We start from the raw sequence: 6,628 nt of genomic DNA on the forward strand, positions 1-6,628 counted from the left end.
TTGGTGTTGTGTGATGCCTCTCTTTCCCATATGTCTTTCCAGTATTTTTCCACCTCAGCTCTTGGCGGGAGTGGAGAACAACTTGTTTATTCTCCTGGCCTCTCCCTCCTGGGTGCCCCTTTATTCACCATGTTTCCTTTCTGCAGTTCAGCTAGCAGCTTTCCGTGCTGCCTTTATCTTGGCCTCTAAACGTCTCTTCCATGGTGGGTACTGTTTGTTATGTCCCAAGCCCACCTTGTATCCAAGCATCTCCATGATTACTGTTGCTGTACTGTGTATCAGCTTGTTGGTCTCAGTGATGGTTCTTGTGGAGATTGTGCAGCATTCACATCCACTAGTTGATCCTCTGAAGGTAGTTGGTAACTCAGCTTCGGGGCTCCAGGTTTCCAGTTGGGTCACGATCTTCCTTCTCAGGTCAGCAGCTCTTGTGTTGAGGCTGTTGGTAGCTGTTGGGGCTTGGTACCCAATCTCTGGTTGTGGGGATGATGATGACATCTCCCTGCTGACCTGTCGTCCTGGCTCCCCCTTGCAGTAGCATCGTTGTTGTATTTCATTAATCTCTAGTTGTGATAGTAGATTTCGATTACGGATGTTGGAACACTGGGCTAATAGCTGTTCTTTGTTAGCCTTGATTGTGGGTTTTGAAGTATCCAATTGTCCCACATTCGCTGCATGTATTACCTCTCTCTGGGATTGCTTGTATAGTAGCATTCCAGCAACTCTGTATTTTCTGCCCTCGTCCATCGGTGTTTTGTTCCAGTAGCCCATTTCTCACCATTTCTCGTCCCCTAGCAACTGATGCAGACCTTTTTGACCCGGGCGATGTCTGATGTTTGAGCCGGTATGACTCTATCAGTTATGTGTTCACTCATCCTGAGGTAGGCTTATATATTATGAGGGGTCTTGCCTAAGGACCCTTACTGGATGATGTTTTGTTGTTGTTGATGTTTGTCCCGACCGGGATTCGAACCCTAGTCTCCTGTGTCGTAGTCAGTGAGCATATACACACACACACACATATAGACTTCTGGATCATTAATTGCAGTGGACTTCTTGACACTCTGAAGCCTTCAAGAGAATACATAATACAATACAAAATACATAAAATACGCATTTCAGTGATGCAGAATATTGTACTAACATCTGCAGATATGAAATTTAAACAGAAGACATTTAAGATTTGTGTTATTAAAAGAATCAAATGTACTTACAGTTAACATTCAGTCTGGTTCCTCCACCAAAAGTCCACCACAGTGATACAAACTCATTGAGCCGCCGTACAAAAACCTCTCACTGCAGAGACACGGGTCTCTGACTTTGACACAAACAAACTCAACAAACACATTCCCAGTTTACCCCATAACTGGTTTAACTGTCTGAAAATGAGTAACAAAATATGAATATGTATTTATCCTTTTATTTGTGAAATGTTAAACTTCTACAAACAATATTAATGTCAAATTAAAAAAAGATGTTTTTCAAGTAAAACTGTCCAGTAAAGCCTAAAAAATGTAAATAATTACTATCAACAAATGTGTATTGTAGATTATGACAAATGAAAAAGTTTAACTTGTAAAATATTCTTGTAAAATGTTTTAATCAACCTGAAATCAAAGACGAATGAGCACTGTATATTCCTGATAAATGATAAACTGATTGATCCATTAATAAACAGCATGATCAGAGTAATCCAAGTCCCTGTTGGAGTCAGTCATCCAATTTCCACTCTGGGACAGTTTATAGTCCTGAGAGTTGAACACTGGATGACTGACAGCTGTTCATGACAACAGAAGCCACAGAAATCCTCCTCATCAAAAACATGACTTTGATCTCCGTCCTCATCTGGACTCTCCTCTGCTGCTGCTTCACAGGTAAAGTCCAGAGAATCAAACTCCTCTCCTCTATGAACATCCGTCCCTCTGAAATGAAGCTGACAAAACCATGACGCTGCTTTATGTTTTTGTGTCTGTATCCTCCAGAGGCCAGGTCACAGTGACTCAGCCTGGAACAGTGAGCTCTGCTGTGGGAGGCTCTGTCACCATCAACTGTAGGACAAGTCCAAAGGTTCAGTTTTGGAGCAATTACCACTTTTTATCCTGGTACCAACAGAGAGATGGAGAAACTCCTAAACTGCTCATTTACTATGCGAGCACTCGAGTATCAGGGATTCCAGCTCGTTTTACAGGCAGTGGATCAAACTCTGACTTCACTCTGACCATCAGTGGAGTTCAGACTGAAGATGCAGCAGTTTACTACTGTCAGAGTCAACACTACATCAACAGTGTGTATGTGTTCACACAGTGAAAAAGCATCCCTCAGTCAGACTGAACAGAAACTGAACTGACTGCTGCAGCTGGAAGCTACTGCAGAGACTGATACACTTCACTGAGGACACACACAGACACACACACACACACCCTTCATTTTAATTACAAATAATTACACAATTCACCTTGTTAGTGTAATAAGGTTACTAATCTGAAGAGTCATCAAACCAGGTTTCCTTGCACTCACTCCTCTTTTATAAGTACAGCAAAGTTTTCTCTACAGTTTGGAGTTTATATTTCAGCATATGAAAATGTTTAACTCAAGAAGAAAATCCTCTCAGATAAATATAAGACATAAGCTTTTAAACAGTTCATCTAAAGCAGCAATTCTGCGTACCACCTCAAAAAATATTTGGTTCTACAAGAACTACCATGATGACAGACTTTAAAATACAGTAGTGTCGGCCACCATTGTTAGCTGGCCAGTTTATTCCTCCTATTTCCTGTATTTCCTGTTCCATGATTAGAACGTTTTTGAACCATTCATTTTACCTCCTCTTATTTACTCCGGTTTTGTCTTAGACGTGTCATCACATGTAATACTAAGGACAGTTAAGACCTGCGGCACAAAAATGTTATGCAATGTCATAACAAGTAGAAAAAACCTTGGCAGTAGCTGTTCATAAAGATATCTTACTTCTTTAGACTGTTGGGGATGAGAAAGAAGCTGTGGATAGAAAAACATGAATTACAAAAATGTAATAAAAACAGACATGGACTTTGATACACTGATAAGCGTCTTTATCTGAACTCTATTCAGATAAAGACCCTTATCAGTGGATAGATAGATAGATAGATAGATAGATAGATAGATAGATAGATAGATAGATAGATAGATAGATAGATAGATAGATAGATAGATAGATAGATAGATAGATAGATAGACTTTATTTATCCCAAGCTGGGAAATTACAGTGCAGTGGCAGCATTACACATGGTGACGATAGACAACATAAAAATATAAAGAACAAACTATACATAATAAAATATCAAAATAGTAAATAAAATATATTGTACTAAAGTATATACAGCAAATTGGCAGTGTTGATTTGTGCAAGGTGAGAAAGGAGAAATGTGCAGTGACTGTAAATTATGAGCTGAGTTTTTAGCTGTTATTATACAGTGTGATGGCATGTGGCAGGAAGGATTTCCTGTATCTGTCCCTTCAACAGCGGAGCTGTAGCAGCCTGTGGAAGAAGCTGCTCCGCTGTCTGTCCACTGTGTGATGGAGAGGGTGCTGCCTTGGTCCAGGAATGGATAACAGTTTTTAGCCTCCTCCTCTCCACCAGTCTCAAGAGACTCAGTCTCAGTCCAAGAACAGCCAGATCTTACAAGTCTGTTAGTGTTGCTGGTCTGATGCTGCCCCAGCAAACAACAGCAAAGAAGATGGCACTGGCAACAACAGACTGGTAAAAGATCTCCAACATCTTACTGCACACGTTGAAGGATCTCAGCTTCCTCAGGAAGTAGAGTCTGCTCATCCCCTTCTTGTACACAGCCTCGGTGTTAGATTTCCAGTCCAGTCTGTTGTCGATCACCACTCCTAGGTCAAAGTCCGGTATGTGAAATCATGTAATATAAGTTTGCCAACAGTTCTTATCAGGACAGAAAACTAAATATGTAACTAAGTGAGATGATGAAAACTGCTGAAGAAACATATTGTATTTAGCATTAAATGTTTTGGTTGTCTTGTCCAGTTTATGTATCACATAATATTCATGTTGTAAATCTAACCAGACTAACCAGGGTTAGTTAAACCCCAGTTATTTGTAGTTGCTTTGAAAGAATGTATCTTTATATGATGATTTTATGTTCTAGATGTTTCCCTCAAAATTTAAACCATGACTATTTACACAAGAGCGGAGCAAGAAACCCATCTTCTCCTAAAGAAACGGAACCACAAATGTGTTACTGTCCCTTTAATGGAGTGGGCAGTTGTTAACCTGTTTTCAGTGAGCAAAAGCCGACAGGTGTGTGCATGTTACCTTACCGCCAATCCTCTGCCAGTCCTCTCGACCGATGCATGGTGGTGGGAGTGGATGCTGAAAGACAAGACAGAGAAGAAAGAAAGAGGAAAAGTGAGAACTGAAGTGATAAAAACCCAGAAGTAATGAAACTGAAAGAGAAGAACTACCAGCGAGCGCGAGTAGGACGACGTGAACTTGTTTAGACGATTGATTTCCCGGTGAGTAACGATCGATGGTTACATGGTATAACAATACAACAATGGTTGTGTGGTCATAAACGGTGTTAGGCCTGGCAGAAAATTCACGCAGCTAAGCTGATGATGTGTTGAGTTTGAAATGTTGTTTGCACTGTTGTGAATAGTAAAATGAATCTATTCATTGATATAAATATGAAAAAAAAGAGTTTATTTGAAATGCTTGTGAATTCTGAGGTTACTCTGAGTTATATGGATATTAAGAATTCATGGAAAATGGCAGTAGTAAAGGAAGTGAATTTTGACACTGAAAAGCAGTAATGTATCTATTTACATTCAATGACCTTTATTATGGACTAAATGAGATCATTTTTCTGCATGGTTGTGTAGGCTGTTTTTTCTTTTTTAGTCCTTCACCTGGGTCCTGCGTTCCTCGTTCCTCTTCTGTGATCCATCTCCGTCTCCATCCTGGTGGCTAGCTTTTGGACAAGGGGGGCATCTATATCTTCATCCACATCTTCATCTCCACTGCAACTCACCATTGGACATTCACTGTTAAAGAGGCGGTAGGACTTGGAGTGCACTCTATCTTATTTATTTATTTGGGCCCATTTTTTCCATTTATGAACTTTTGGGACAATTTACTTTTCAATATCTGAGATCTCAGAGGTTTTTTTTTGTTATTTTATTTTATATTTATGCTTCAATTGTGGTTTAAGGACTTTATGATAATACCTTCTTTAAACTTCAATCTGTGTGTGTGTGTCATTTAGGGTAGACAATTACAATACAGGTCTAAATATAAATTTATTCAGATAGATGCCGGCAGTCCCTCATCCAGTCTAAGTTAAAGTCCTCATTTCCTGTTGATTGTTAACACTGTCTTAAAGTGACAGTGGTACAAACTGAAAAACACTTCCTCTTGGACGTTTGATATTCACAAACTTTATAGATTCACTCTCAGTGAGAGAAAAATGGCATTGTTAGGAGATCAGCTCAACCAGGAAAAACTCTGCTGTTCGATCTGTCTGGATCTAGTGACGGATCCAGTGACTATTCCCGTGTGACACAGCTACTGTGAACTGTATTAAAGGCGCTGGGATGAAGAGGATCGGAAGGAGATCCACAGCTGTCCCAGTGCAACAGACCTTCATACCGAGGCCGTCCTGGTGAAAAACCATTTTAGCTGATTTAGTGGAAGATCTGAAGAAGACTGGACTCCAAGCTGCTCCAGCTGATCACTGCTATGCTGGACCTGAAGATGTGTCCTGTGATTGCTGCACTGGAAGAAAGCGGAAAGCCACCAAGTCCTGTCTGCAGTGTCAGGTTTCTTACTGTGAGCAACACCTCCAGCCTCATATGAAGTGGTTCCATTCGAAACATAAGCTGATTGAAGCTTCTGCAAAGCTTCAGGAGAACACTGTACTCGGCACAATGAGGTGATAAGATTTTTTGTCACGATGATCAAAAGTGTATCTGTTTACCTCTGCTCCATGGATGAACATAAAGGACACAGCACTGTCATAGCTGAAGCAGAAATGACAAAAAGAAAAGGAGAGATTGGGCCGAACGGAGAAACATCCAACAAAGAATCCAAGACAGAGAGAATATGTGACGATTCAGCAGGAGGTGGAGGCTATAAATCGCTCTGCTGATAAGCTATGCAGGACAGTGAGGAGAGTCCACTGAGCTGGTCCATCTCATGGAGGGAAAAAATCTCATGTCAAGTGTGAAATCAAATCCCAGCAGGCAATTGAAGTGATCGAGTCAAAGGGCTTCAGGAGAAGTTGGAGCAGGAGCTCGGTGAGCTGAGGAAGAGAGACGCTGATCTGGAGAAGCTCTCACGCACAGAGGATCAAACCCAGTTTCTGCACGATTATTTCTCACTGTCACGTCTCAGGAAATCCACCTCTTACCGAAGACCAATACAGCCCTCTGCGATATTTTGAAGATGTGACAACAGCTGTGTCAGAGGCCAGAGCTGAACTACTGAAAACTAATACTAAGGAATGGAAAAAATCTCAATGACGGTGACTGGAGTGGAAGTTTTACTGCACAAGACCCCAAGACGAGAACTGAATTTTCCCATTATGCAGTTTACAAGCATGAGTTAAAACTGATCCAAACACAGCAAACATGC

General features: G+C 40.8%; 1 pseudogene; it reads left to right on the forward strand.

Moving 5' to 3' along the window:
• Positions 1-5,462: 5,462 nt before the first annotated feature.
• Positions 5,463-6,103, forward strand: LOC113745488 (tripartite motif-containing protein 29-like; annotated as a pseudogene).
• Positions 6,104-6,628: the final 525 nt, after the last annotated feature.

The sequence above is a fragment of the Larimichthys crocea genome, unplaced genomic scaffold (assembly GCF_000972845.2).
Source record: "Larimichthys crocea isolate SSNF unplaced genomic scaffold, L_crocea_2.0 scaffold82, whole genome shotgun sequence".
In the NCBI taxonomy this organism is placed as follows: Eukaryota; Metazoa; Chordata; class Actinopteri; family Sciaenidae; genus Larimichthys; species Larimichthys crocea.